The sequence below is a fragment of the Cydia pomonella genome, chromosome 8, assembly GCF_033807575.1.
Source record: "Cydia pomonella isolate Wapato2018A chromosome 8, ilCydPomo1, whole genome shotgun sequence".
In the NCBI taxonomy this organism is placed as follows: domain Eukaryota; kingdom Metazoa; phylum Arthropoda; class Insecta; order Lepidoptera; family Tortricidae; genus Cydia; species Cydia pomonella.
In genome coordinates, this window is record NC_084710.1 from 8,713,555 (window position 1) to 8,729,100 (window position 15,546).

Here is a 15,546-nt window from a genome sequence, read left to right on the forward strand (position 1 = left end):
TATTTCCAGCAGACAGGAGTTATTTGATTTGATATTTTTATTTATTTATTATACAGTAGGTTACTGATCAAGGCTCGTGAGAGCTACCAATTTGACGCCCATGCATGTTTAGCGAATTATTTGTTTCGAAGAAATCAACTAAATTAGTCTTCATACCTACATTGTCAAAATTAAATATTATTATTTATTCTTTCTTTAAAAAAAATATCCATAGAATTGTTACTTTGATTTATATCTACGTTAGTTACTTCAATATAGGTAACGTAACCGTAAGTCAAAATTAGGCTTTTTAAATTATTAGTTACTTATATGAACAATTAAAAAGCGATTAATATGCTTAACCTAATTGGGAATCAATTAATTCTCACATATATTCTGTGTGCAATGTACAAAAGTAAGCAAGCAAATATAATTATGTATTATTAATTCTTATACCTAATAAACCTTCAGGATTAAAAGAATATCGAAAAAGTAATCTAACATTATTAGTAACTTAAAAGTCTAATATGATCAGGTCAATTTTGAAATAGGGTATGTTATCAACCTTCCAAGTTTCGGGATAGACCTTTTATCCGCTAGGAATCAACTTCCGATCGCGGTCGATCCGGCTTATCCACCAGGACCCCATTATATAAAAGCTCGTAATGATTAGCATAAAACAAATTCCATAGAATTTTTAAACGCTCCTAGCTCTTAAAACTATCATAAAAAAACTCAAAGAAAAGTGCTGTACAGTAGTTTATATACAACAAATTGCGTTAAAATACTTTCTATAATGTCAATATCTAGGGAGGAAAATGGGGAAAAATTTTGTATGGAGAAGCGACCACGTCACGTCACTTGACATTGACCTCTTTCCTCTTAAGTATCACCAAGAAATATTTATAGCCACTAAAATGTACCTAGTAGTTAGCTTACTACTAGTTTACTTTTGTAAATTAGTATCTAAATTTGATAAAATTCAAAAAAAAATACTTATTTTATTTTATTATATTTTATTTTTTCGATTACAAAATGAAATAAACAAATTTAAATATTTTACTGTCTCATTGTTTGACATTGTATGTATGTTTGTCACTTTATTGCACATAAACAGGTTAACATAAAACAGACAAAACAAAACAAAAAAAAATGTTATGTACAAAGGCGAACTTATCCCTAAAAGGGATCTCTTCTAGCTAACCTTTGAGAAAATGAGAGTGGATCAAACACATTATAACAATAATATTTGACTTTTGAGTTTGTGTAGCAAAACAGAATTAAAACCACTCTTGTTGCGATACCAAATAATGTACACAACAATCAACAACAATCATTAGAATAATTTTGCATTGCTATCCCGCTAAATACTTACAAGCTAGATACCTATAGTTTATTAGCTTCAGTGAAGGCCTGTGTATGTATGTACATAGGGAAGATGGACCAAACCCATAAGTCCAATTTTCTCATCCTGGTTGGGAAGGTCTGATAAGTCAGATTACAGTCGCTTTTGTAAAAACTGGTGCCTGCACCAATTCTAGTGATTACGCTGCCAAGCGAACTCTTGATAAATTAATAATTTAACAAGAATACTATTTATTGGTCACGCTAATCTGAGATCACAAGATTTTCTATTTATTTAGTAGTTATTTGGAGCCCAAATTGAAAGTGGTAAAGAGTTAACATATAAATTAGTACTAAAAGTTATACTTTGTGATAAGTAGGCAGCAAGTACCAGTCAGTAATTTAAATACATAATGATCGACGTAATTTTACCATTAGAAGTATCGTTGTTGTTAACGACTCATCCACATGTAGTTAATTGTAATTTAACGATAATGATACATTTATCGTTACTTTTTTTAACTATAAGGTGTTATTCTTATACAGGTTGATTTTGTTATGTCTATGGTCAGACATAAAAAAACAACCCATATATATAAGAATAACTCATATGCAATACAATATTTTATTAATATTTGAAATATTTGGGCATTTTATTCCAAACATGGAAAATATGTCTAAAGAGAGTTAACACATGGATGAAGGGAACGTTGATATTTGATGTCCCAGTAAAATAGATTTCCGTCGACACCTAGAAAAAATGACGTACTTACTAAATAAAATACCTAGAGTTGGTTCGTTAACAATTTTTGATTGGAATAATTTATGTTGTTATGCTAGTTTAAATTCCGTTTTGAGTCAAAACACGTTTCCCTATTTAACGTTTGTTAAAACTGTTTTAAGTGGATTTTTTTTGTCAAAACTAATTTTCACAGTGTCGTGGTGAAAACTAATTTTGACACTTTTGTCTAATTGTTCAAAAACAAAATATACTTATGTTAAAACAAGTTTTTACGAAGTAAAAAGGTTTTCATTAGTTAAATTTAGTTTTCCCCTATCAGTGCGACGTCGATCGAAGCGAGGATAAGGTTTTATTTTATAATTGTGACTTAAAAATAAGTTTTATCTAGTATGACTGTCTTCCTAAAGTTAGTATTCACTGAAATAATATTTTGAATAATTATTGTTTTTACCGAGGCACTTTGCAAAACTAGTTTTCACCAAGGCGGTTCGGAACGTATTTTTACGGTAACATATTTAATATATAGTCCTCCTAATCGATTTATATGACGGCGACCCCAGATGGATTTTGCCTGCGCTCAGGGTCGATGTTGCAAGCGTTCAGGTGTCGTTTGAGCACGTCCTTTTAACGCTGATGCGGACCGCCGTGCTTTCGCTTGCCTTCCACCAATTCAGAGTAGAATACGGTTTTCGGCAAGAGTGTCCAGCTTTTTCATATCGGATTTGTAAAGACACCATGTCTCTGAGCCATAAAAAAGAACCGGGACGATAAGGGGCCTTGTAGATTCTAGCTTTAGATCGTGGAACTTCCAAACCCGGTCAGCAAATCATCCGAAATTGGCAGCGGCGTTAATGATGCGATGGTTTCCCATCTAGATAAAGCGTCGCTGGATCAGCTTTGCTACCTCTTGGTAGTTGCTTGAGGATTTCCACCTTGGAAGCACCTATGACGAGACCGAACAGTTGACAAGAGAAACTTAAAGCTTCAACGTAGCTTCGAAGAGCCGCCATGCTGTCGGACACAAGGCATATATCGTCAGCGTAGAGAATTTCCATTATAGAGACTCGTCTTTGCACTTTGGACTTGGCTCTGAATCTTCACACACTTCTCCCAGTCCTTACGTTAACTTGAGTTTGTTTAAGGCAACAATTGAGTACATCTCTCATGACTGCTAAAAAGTAAATGGCAGAGAGTGTGGGTGCCAGAACACATCCTTATTTTACTCTGCTCTAAATCTGGATCAAATCAGAAAGTTCGCTATCTTGTTGAACCTGTGCTTTCACTCAACGTGAAATTGGCGAATCTGGTTGACGAACTTCTTTGGATAGCCAGATTTTTGAAGAACAAGCCAAAGGGCGTCACGTGGAACTGTATCAAATGCTTTATATAAATCCACAAAGCTCATGTAGAGAGGCCGTTGTTGTCCAGGCTCTTCTCTTGGAGTTGCCTTACGACAGCAATAGCGTCGATGGTTCCTCAAAGAAAGTTTGTTATTAATTTACAAAATATATCAAGATAGACGTCTGATTATATTTTTTTCTATGATATTTATCGTAATGTTAATGCTATGTAAACTTTTCATAACTTTTCCTTGGTAAACTTCGGAAATAAAGGTAGAATGCTTTTTTTACTATTTTCTTTATAAATTATGCACTTCATAAAATAATGTACAACTACAACTTAAGTTCTTTCAAAAGATACTCCACTTGACCTCGTAACTAGACTGAAAAGTTTAATCAGATTAATTTCTCCGTAGGGACAAATTTATCAAATCGTGTAAGTACACAGGCATACATTAGATATCTAAAGTATTCTGATTTAAAAAAATAACTAAATGTAGTATGACCTTTGTTAACAGAAACGAAGTAATAAAGTCCCATTAGTAAACTGATAATACAAGTTTGATGATTTCAAATCTGATGAAATTCCTCAGAGCTACTCTGATTAATTTTGTTAAATAACATGACATATAGTACATATAAATTCCAAGAACTCTACCAATTTATTAAAAATATTTACTTTGATCGTGAAACCTGACAGCGCAGAAATATTTTTTGAACGTTGTTACCGAAAAATATTACTACTTTTTGTCTACAAGGAAACAAACAACGAATTATTTTATGCTCGACAAAGGACAACAATTAAAACGAAAATTTCTTTGAAACATGTTAGTGTAGTATTCTATTTTTAGAAGGAGATTCATCCATCAAAAATATTTATGCTTCAAAAGTCATAGTTTTTCTATAAGTACAAGCTTAGTACTTACAGGCTTCAAAGTAAGACTAAGCTTCTAAGTACGAGTACTAAACTCGTACTTAGAGGCTTAGTCTTACTTTGAAGCTGTGACCCGGGTGGTTGAGTGGTTGGAGGGATCTGCCGCGATTGCAGAGGACGCTGGTTCATTTCAACCCTGGGCACTGGAGTGCCCTGGAGTGGTGGAGTGCACTGGAGTGCCCAGGGTTGGAATCGAACCAGCGTCCTCTGCAAATACTACTAGAAATACTACTATAAAAATTATAAACTGAAAAGTTTATAATTTTTATAGTAGTATTTCTACTTAAAAAAGTTAAAAGTTAAAATAGGATTTTCATTAAAATTGTTTAAGCTGAAAGAAAATACTCGGTGCGATAATAAAAAATCATTGGTAATAAAGTGTTTCTTGGATGGACCAACGGGCCTAACGCATAAAAGCATTGGCTCTTCTCGACTACAACTAGCTGATCACGTTTGTCGGAAACTTTTATGTAACTCATCGGACACTCTTCGGCTTTTTTAACAAAAATAACAGCCTAAGTTTAACTTTCGAGCGATAATTCACAGCTACAATGGTCCACTTGACCACGCGCGGTAAAGCGTGCCGCGTGCCCACGGCCACGGCGCGGCTTTCTCTCGCGATCACTCGTGGATTACCGATACACAACTATTTTCTACATCTACATCTTAACTATTTGACTACGTACGTAATATAGTCGTGTCAATAATCTCCATACGTTGTTGTATCTATTTCCTTTATACGCCATATATTATTAGTCTATTATGCGTTATGATTGATCTAATTAGAGAATGCCATTTGCCATCAATTTTTATATTCTATTGTTTATATTAAAAATAATGTTTCAAGGTTATGTTTTTATAATAAAAGATTACATTGACGTCAGTTGTTCAGAAGCGTGGGTATCCTGGCCCTTGCCGCTTCCGTGCAATTTTCCAATCCGGTGGTCGCGGGTTTGAATTGAACCCCGACCCGTAGATTTTCGGAACTTTATAATATCATTTGATATTTTCCAGTCGCTTTTCGGTAAAGATAAACATACTTCCAGTAAGGCCTAGTTTCCCCTATGGGTTGGAAGGTCAGATTCAGATGACATTTGCTTTTATAAAAAGTAGTACCTACGCCAGTTCTTAGTTGCCAAACGGATGTCAAGCTCCCATAAGCCGATGCAAATTGCTGGTATAACAAGAAAAAGATAATAATAATAAAAAAACAAAAGGCTTTTATTTAGGACCAGGACCCCTAGTGTATATTTATTTGATAGCGTGACGTGACGTACGCGTTTGCGTTAAGTCTCTTTTTGTATAGGATTTAGAAACAGCGCGCCAAGCGGGACGTTTTGTAAACTCAAAATCCCATACAAAATGAGACTGAACGCAAACGTGTACGTCACGTCTCGCTATCGAATAAATTTACACTAGGGTACAGATATCCGTGTTTCCTATATTAAAGTCGATAATGACATTGACGTCGATATCGATGAGTTGTTATCGATATCGATTTGCAAGTTATTGTTTATTTCATGAAGTCTGTAAATAATCCCAGCTTCGTTTATTTAGTATTTATAAATTAGTAACCTAGGTATGCAATTATTATTAATAATACTCACTAATCACGCAGTAGTAAAAAGTATTATACAATTAAACATTGTACACATATACATACCCCCTTATTCATAAACGTCTACTAAAGTTAACAAGCCGCTAATACTCGTTTGTCCCTTTCCATCATACCAATACGTCGGAAAGGGACAAACGATTTGTAGCGGCTTATTAACTTTAGTAGACGTTTATGAATAAGGGGGGTGAATAACCCTTTCCCATCGTATTTTCACGGAAACGCACGAACGTGTCTTGCTATCTCAATCAGCCTCGATACAAAAATGTACTGAGGTTGATTGAAGTAACATGACAAATACGAACGATTCCGAGAAAATCCGATGGGAAAGGATTATTTTCTTTAGGCAAAACCTCTGTAGATTATTCAAATTTCAGTTTAAACAAACTTCATCCAAATATAAAGTTATCCAAATACAATATTTATGTCAAATACTCGCACAAAGTAATTGCTAACTTTTTACACTATCTGTCGATTATCACTGTGTTGCACGAAATGCCTACAATATATCTAATATTTTTTCCACAATATCATCATCAATCCTTAGAATTCGTATTTTGTTGTTCTTTATTCTGTTACATCTCAGTATATGAAAGTCATCTCAGTAAGATGAAAGAAACGATTATATATATATTGTTTCTGTGTCATATACATATGTAGGTACATAACTATAATGATTACTTGTGAAACAAAGCAACAAACAGACATAATTTATCATATCTGCCTTCTATATTTATTCTCTCCAATATCCTTGGAAATGTTCACCTTATTGTAGCAAAAATAGAACGGGAAGTTCTTCTTTAATGGACATACTCAAATTATTATTTTTTACCATTATTGTCGGTCTTAGCAGACAGCAAGTTCATTACTGTATTAGTTTTTATCTTTAAAAAATTGATTTACTAAGTAAAATGCAAACAGCTAATTCATATAGCCGCGAGCCACGTCTACAGTACCCAGTGAGCTATCATTTCAAGCTATTATTAGTCTCGTTCTTACAAGACCATCGTGTATGATCGTATAAATACTGCCTAATAAAATCAAAGACAATGTAACTATTATATTTTTTATTGCACGATTATGCGGAAACACACCCAACTTGGCAGTAGAATAAGGCGCGAAATTCAAATTTTCTATGGGAAGTCTTCGAGCCTAGGTATTATTTTTAAATTTGCCGCCTTTATCTACTGACAAGGTCGCTGTGCCAGAGTATATGTTGAATGAACGAATATTGAATGCTACCTACTGAATGGCAGAATAAATTGTGCCTTTTACTTTTAAAAATATTATGAGGGAACAATAGCTTTGCGATCCTAACGAAATAAATACTTACTATGAAATTCCATTTCGGGAGAAAACTAAATCTCAACAAATCGCTTTGATTTTGATGTCGATCGCTTCAGCATAATATATTCTACGTTTATAGATGTCCCTTAAAATAACGAAAAAAAAATGTGCGCATTAAATTTTTTGAATAAAAGCAAAATCTATAAACCTAAATTTCATTGTGACAATAACATAACTAAGAAATCATGGAGAATGGAATATATTTAGACGTGGGAAAAGTTTTCTCTTTTTGTATGGAGGAGTACGTGGTATATTTCCCTCTTTAAGAGGGAAATTGTTTCTAAAGTGTTTTTTGTGAAGGCTAGATTTGAGTGATGCTGATGCTTGATGCTTATATAATGATTATTTTTTCTTATTTCCTCGCATGTTTGGAGAAAAGCACTATAAATGCTACGGCAGGAATATCAATTCGTGGATTCGTGTTCTTTTTCGGTCTCTGCTTCGCTTCGTCTAACAAAATCGAAGCTCATCCACGAATTGCTCTGTCCCGGCCTCTATAATGAAGCCTTTCATTTTGTTAGATTTTTACTCTGGCATAATAAATTTGGCAAAATAAAGAAGTCAGAAGAAGTAGAAATGGTACTTTTAAGTCATTTAATAGAATAAAATATACACAATAAGCATATAATTTTGGAAAAATAATTGTATTAGCGTTTTTAATTTAAACAAAAAATTGTAATTATGTTTGCACTTGGAGAAGTTTGCAAATATTCACCAAAATTGTGAATTTAAAGCCGTTATTCCACCCCACCGCATCATGTAATCATACCAAAATACTCGTATTTAAATTTCAGATGGAAAATATGTAATAAAAATATTTTTATTCTTTCAAAAGGCAACAGTAAATAGTAAAAAAAGAACCTTTTGTGTTTGAGTTAAATAAAGGTAACATTCGGATGTCAACCGCTGCTAAATTACTGTTACTTACCGTGTCGTTATTGCCGTCGCAGTATCTGAAAATTTCCTAGATAAAATTAGTGACATCCGCATCACTGCCGCGATTATGACGTTCATTCCGTCACTCATTTTTATTAGGGTTCCGTACCCAAAGGGTAAAACGGGACCCTATTACTAAGACTCCGCTGTCCGTCCGTCCGTCCGTCTGTCACCAGGCTGTATCTCATGAACCGTGATAGCTAGACAATTGAAATTTTCACAGATGATGTATTTCTGTTGCCGCTATAATAACAAATACTAAAAAGTACGGAACCCTCGGTGGGCGAGTCCGACTCGTACTTGTCCGGTTTTTTATCTCAGTAATGTAGCTGCAGTTGATATCTGAACGACACCTTTAGAGTTTTCTTGAAAGTTTTTTTAATTTTTTTTGCTTATCTAAGCTAAGTGTTTTTTTATAACATTTTTACGAATTACGTAAAATCCAAGTACAACGTTGGGTAGTGGCCAAGATCTAAAGCTAATAAAGTAAATAGAAAAGGCGCGTACAAGAGCAATAGAGTTTTTATTACTAAGTGACCCGTTTTAATTTTACCTTGATTTAGCTTGAAGAACGATTATTTTTGTGACTATTGTGAGTTCCATTCAAAAGCGATTAGAATTTTTAGCAAATTAAATACCTGTAAATAAAAACCTATATGTAGAGTAATTCATTAGTAAATAAGTCTTAAGCCAATAAGTCTGTAATTTTTTATTTTTGATAGTTATAAATCCGAATTCCATAGTTGTGAGTACGAAATTGAAGTAATCACTAACTAATGTGTCTATGTATTTGCACACGGTTTTAAAATACAAACATCGTGTTTTCAATAGACATTACCCATTTTAATAGGAACTGAACAAAGTATTACATGTGTAAAGCATGTGCAATTGTGCATGTATCAAATCAATAGGTATTATAATTTATTTTAGGGAAATCAACACTGTTACCATGGAAAAAGGTTGAATTGATTCATAATTGGAGGGGGCTGATCTGATATTAATACAGTTTACCCTGAATGAAAAAAAAAACTATCTTGTTGGCCACGACTGTACGTGACAAAAAAAAATGATAATAGATAATAAGTAAGTAAATGCAATTACCCAATCATGTATTGGAGAAAGTGTATGTAGAAAACTGTCGTTCAGCGTCATTCAATTCACATCCAATTGATTCGTTTTACAAAATAGAAAGTTTATTAATGATACTAATCCTGTCTAGATTACGTTTATCATTAGAAATGTATTTTATAAACAGTCTACACAGATCACAACAAAAATTTAAACGCACACATTTGTCGTTTAAAATCAGGTTATTCCGTAAATTAACATATAACGTTTTTAAACTGTTCAAAATTCCGCAAAGTTGCGCAATATTTGATATCCAATCGGAAAGTTTGATAAATATAAAGATGGCGCCGACAGCGGTGCGCTCGCGCCGGATCTCTCGGATGACTGGTCGCACGCAAGTCATGACCACGGACCCCACTACCTGACGTCATCAAACCGGTTTTACACCTTATTCGGTTAATAACAAGGCTGCTAACGCCTTGTCAATGAGATGTTTTGGTCTGCCAATTTGCTAAGCAATGCTGGGGAAAACACAAAATTGTTTGAGTGTTCACGGCCAATGATCTTCAGCTAAATAGAATCTGTATAGCTAAATGTAAGTAGTACTTACACAATTTTCCGGAATGATTTTGCTTTTATAGTTTTTAATTTTTGTTCATCTATAATATTCTTAACTTACGCAATACACATTTTTACGTTACGTAGAATAATATTAAAATTAATATAAACTCATTGGTTGACCATTTTCTATCTACTAACTATCCACTCCGACCCCTACTAATTAACTAACCTACCAAGTACATACTCAACTTTAAAACACTCATTATTTAAGTAGGTAACCAAGAAAATATTCCTCATAATGAAAAAGAGTCTGAATATTATGTAGAAACTCAATTAAAAGTTTGTAGTTACAGGTGTAGATTATATAAGAAAATAACTAAAATAAGACTTGTAACATTATAATTACATAATGTATTTTAGTTATTTGCATAGTCTTTTTGAATTAAAATCAAAAATTAGGCATTGAAAACGGTTTTAGAATTAACACAATCCTCCTATTTCAATCACATTAGTGGTGACTTAGATACCATTAGGAATTTCTGTAATTTTATTTTCACTTAAAGCTTATTTTGTCTTCTTAATCTTTTCTGAAAACTTTATAAGTGAGAAAATGTGTAGGTTTCGCCCTTAATCTAGGCTGATTTAATCTGAGCCCAGGCAACAAGCGATGCCCTGCAGAATTCATAAAGTGAAAAATAATTTCCCTCGCGTTCGTAAAGTAAGGTACTTACGGAAAGTAAGCAATACCCGTCCTTTTTGGAAAGCGCTTTGCGCTTTTAAATAACAAAGGGGTGAAAATTTGGCTTTTACCATTTTTGATTGACGTTGGACACTTACAAAGCTTTTGCGAGACGTACAACGTAAAAACAATCACGTTGTCAACACAGCAACCAGCATATATAGGGTAACTATCACTAAGACTAAATTATATACGACTTCAATTTGTTCCTCGACGATATGTAGTCAAAACAACGCAAAAAACTTAAAGGACGATTATTGTATGTAGCTTGGACATATTGTTATTATCATAGTGATCAAAAAATCATACTTGTTTATTATTAAGACAATAAGGTATGGTATGAATAAACAATATAGTAGAAAAAACTTGACAATCCAATAGTTCGTGATTAGCAGCGCAGGCTTCGTCAATTGGACAAAAACAAATCAACCTACTAACAAATGATGTACGCCGCAACAGGCTTCGTTAATCTTGACTACTCATAATTATGATATTGAATAGGTATTCATCCTTCTCATACAAACAGAGTATCGTTCTCATTTTAAAACTACGTGTTCCATTGTAATGAAACTTTGTACATAATAATGACATGAGGTATATCTGTGCCTGTAATTAGTATACAAATAGTTCCAGCTTATAAAACAAACGAAATAAAGCAAAAACAAGGTTTGTAAGTATGAAACTTAAATTCGCTGTATTTTTTAAACTATGGTATCTGAAGGTATATAAACTAATTACAGGCATAGATATACGTTATCCTATTGTAAGTAAAAAGTTCCAAAGCAATCTAGCTAGACGTATTAAAAAGAGAGTAACTGCGTTTGTATGGAGAGCTTGCTGCGGACTCCTAAGGTTAGAATGACAGCTGAAGATTAGCTAATCCATCAACTGTGGTGCCCACGAATTAAGTTTGAATGTGAATTTCAAGCATAGACCTTTTATTAAATAAAATATTATAGTTTTGTACCTACTACTACTTATACGTTCAAGAAAAAAATGTTTTACCTTATTAAAAAACCTTTTGAATGTAACTTGGTAAAGTTTAAGAATAGGTAGGTACTTAAAGTTGAAATGAACGTCGCTGAGCTGAAATAGTATTTTAGTAATAACAGATACGCTATCTCAGCTATAAGTACAATAATAAATTAAAGGCTATCGTTCACTTGGCCTTACGGTATTCAGATAGGTAAATACGTAGTGTGTTTTACAAGGGGGCAAAGTAGTTGTTTAACCGCTCGTGCTAATATTGATACCCGAGCAAGCGAAATATTCCGAAATGGAACCACGAGCGTAGCGAGTGGTTCAAGAAATAAAATCTTGAGCGTAGCGCCCTCGCTACGCTCAAGGCACGAGTTAAACAAACTTTGCCTAAAGTGAAACACAAAATATTCCACCACACCTACGCGAGGAAAATAGTAACTATGAAATACCAAAAAATTTAAAACTAAATTCAATCCAAATGAAAGTAATAAAAAATATTCATTTAAAAGTAAATTCTACCAGCTAACATAAGGAAACAACTCATTTGCACCTGATTACTTTGCCCCACATGCGGATAAAATGCAACTTTATCATTCGATTTGACCAATCAAGAGGCCCTTTACCAGGTTGTGTGGTGTAAAAATATTTAACTACTTCGCACGCTAAAAGTATAAGATATTTTTGTACTATTCATTACCAATCCACAACATTTTTTTCAGGAATGAGTAAAAGAAATAGAAGGTAGTACTTTATTTATACTTTACCTTATAATTATATTTATTTTTTGTTTACAAATATTTTTGAAGAATGTTCATTGATTATAGGTACCTACTAACTCTTTTTTTATGCTCATCTAAATAACAATTACCTATAGGTACATCTTAACGGGCATTTACTAAGTAATGTTATAAATACTGGCGGTTAACGCACTGAATGCAATTCGCACGTCGCTCCGACGTTCGAGCGAGATAACGCTATGCGCGTATAATAGCGACATCCAGCTCGCTCGTACATCGGAGCGACGTGCGAATCGCATCCAGTGTGCTAACCGCCTAATGACATAAGTGTCTGATAACTCGTATCAGCAAAACATAGTGACATCACTACACACGTCGCAGCCAACTGGTTAAATTAGCCAGGTAATTAGTTGGCTGAAGAACAACCAGCCAAGTCATTGATCGCAACGTTTAACCAGATGAATGAACGTCGTGTAGCTCTATAGTCATTTAGTTAATTTGGACATTGATGAATTTGATTTTCTGTTAGGTTAGTATTTTATTGTAAAATTATTGATTACATATTTATTTTATTTCTATAAGTTTTTTAGGTCACATTTAAATCACTTGGCGGAGTGAACCAGTCATTTTTAAAAAGCTGACTTTCAATACGCCAAGTTATTAAACATTGGGTGATTTTTATCGGCCTAGGCGTCTAATTAGCTGGCTAACTTAACCAGATGGCACGTATAATCATAAAAGAAAAGTGAGTAAATATAATAGTAACTCAAGAACCGTTGTGATGGGGCCATGGTCTTACGATGCCATTGGAAGCGAGACAGCGGGGGAGTCGAGTTTTCAGACAAACCAGTGTAATAAACTACCTAATGATTGACTCGGAAAAATATCGTCTATTTTTGTAGAAAAATTGTACCCCATTTAATTTAGCATGGCGAGATTCCATTTGAAAATGCACAATAAGAACCATAATGTTGCTGTTATTTAACAATTGCTCTGCTCTGCTCTTCAATGCCAGTAGGTATTGCCAGTGTGTGATCAAATTATAACATAAGAGGATCAAGATTGGACAGTTACATGTAAGACACGACGCCGCAAACAAAAGCTGGGTATCTTTTGTTGTCACTACTCATATTGTTTGATACGCCTAATGACCATCTCAATTGTGAATCCTGCCATGGTAAATGAAATGGGCTATACCACTGCTGCCTTGAAATAAGGTTAAAGAGCCAGGGTGCATACCCAACATGCCAATCGTTTACGCTCCGTAGCGAATGAAACGCAACTTTCACTGTCAAACTAATGTGGAAGAGTGATAGAGAGAGATGATTACGCTACGCTACGGAGCGTTAATGGTTGGCATGTTGGCTAACCACCCAGTTATTATTAGTTGGGCGAATAAACTTTTAGAGCGACACTAATTTGTTCAAACTTTAATCAAAAATTTCGCTTATAAATAAGATATTACTTTTATACCATGTTGTACGTTAAAAGAAGCGATTATTCTCTCTGGTAGACTAAAAATTTAGACAAATATGAAATTAGAAAAGGAATTTACTCTACCACAAGAACCTGGAGATCCGATACACGAGCTTGTCACTGACATATTCGCTAGCGTGCGCATAACTTACTTTCTATGCATCTCTACTCACCTGTAGCCTCGCCACGAGTTTCATTACATTGCGGTATTTGATCGGTCGCCGAATTAGTTGTAATCTCAATAGTCCGCAATGTAACTAAAATCGCATGCGAGTTCGCGTGCCGTCTAAATCGGCCCTTAGCAGTGTCAAATCGACATATTCGCTAATGTCTGCATAGACCCTACTCATAGTGTTGTGTTCCTGCCGGTCAGTAAGGTTGCCAGAGCTCGACGAGGGTGCGGAGTATTAGGATCGGCAACGTGCATGTAACTCCTCTGGAGTTGCAGGCGTACATAGGCTACGGAGGCTGCTTACCATCAGGCAGGCCGTAAGCTTGTTTGCCACCAACGTAGTATTAAAAAAACTTACTTTCTATGCGTCTCGCTCGCACTTATTTTATTTTTATTTATTTATTTAAACTTTATTGCACACATAAAGAAAAATGTACAAATGGCGAACTTAATGCCAAAAGGCATTCTCTACCAGTCAACCATTGGGTCAAACAGAGACATTTGTGTATGTTGGTGCAGGAAAAAATAATAACAAATAATAAGGAAAAAATTAAACGTGAAGTCAAATAATATCAAAAATATATAAATAGTTAAATACTACTACTTATATAATGTATAAAAGATAGACTAATACATATAATTATGTACATATACATGATGGTGAACCTTATTTAAGTTCTTCTGACAGAAGATGCTTGCGAAGTAGTCGTTTGAAAACGGGTTTGCTTGGGGCTTGTCGAATAAAGAGAGGGAGGGAATTCCAGAGACGGATTGCCTCAACGGCGAAAGAGTTAGACATAAAACCAGTACGGTGTGAAGGAATCGAGAGTTTGAGAGAACGGGAGGAACGGAGTTCACATCCTGGACGGGGGGTGATGAAAGTGAATTTACGTTTAAGATAACCAGGGGAGGAAGGCTCGAACAAAATGGAGAATAAAATACTCAGGATTCTAAGGGACCTACGACGACGGATGGAGAGCCAATTTAGCTGACGGCGATAAAAAGAAACATGGTCGTATTTGCGAAGTCCGAAAATGAAACGTATGCCATTATTCATAAGACGGTCTAGCTTATTGAGGTACTCCTGAGAGATATTAGTCGTGCACGCGTCCGCATAGTCAATAACTGGCAAAATTAGAGTCTGCACAAGTAATTTCTTAGTACCTACTGGGAGAAAATTCTTAAATTTATAGAGATAACGCAATGTTCCTGAAACTTTCCGACTTATTTCAGAGACTTGGTCATTCCAGGTAAGGCTAGAATCTAATACAAGGCCGAGATCTTTCACTTGTTTAGTAACTGGAATAACAGTGCCATCAAACAAAATCGGCGCGACAGAAACCGCACCAAGCTTTACTTGTTGATGATGGATACCCAGAATAATAGCCTGACATTTTGCCGGATTGACACTGATGCCAAAGCTATTGGACCATTCAGCTATGTAAACTAGATCGTCATTGATGAGGGAAACAGCAGAATTTACGTTTTCCACAGAAGCATGGGCGTAAAGTTGCAAATCATCTGCATATAAATGGTAAGAGCTGCGGATTTTGGAGGTGATTTGGTCAATAAAGA

General features: G+C 34.6%; 1 protein-coding gene across 4 annotated transcripts in view; it reads right to left on the bottom strand.

Moving 5' to 3' along the window:
• The window catches only part of LOC133520489 (tyrosine kinase receptor Cad96Ca-like), a 105,560-nt gene that overhangs the window by 65,769 nt on the left and 24,245 nt on the right, over window positions 1-15,546 (bottom strand). Inside the window, exon 1 of one of the 4 annotated variants that reach the window (XM_061854926.1) lies at window positions 9,339-9,595. The exons of the other annotated variants lie outside the window; for them this stretch is intronic. The gene's annotated coding sequence lies outside the window, so the exon portion shown is untranslated. Of the gene's footprint in view, window positions 1-9,338; window positions 9,596-15,546 lie in introns of those variants that run through there. 4 annotated transcript variants of the gene reach the window in all.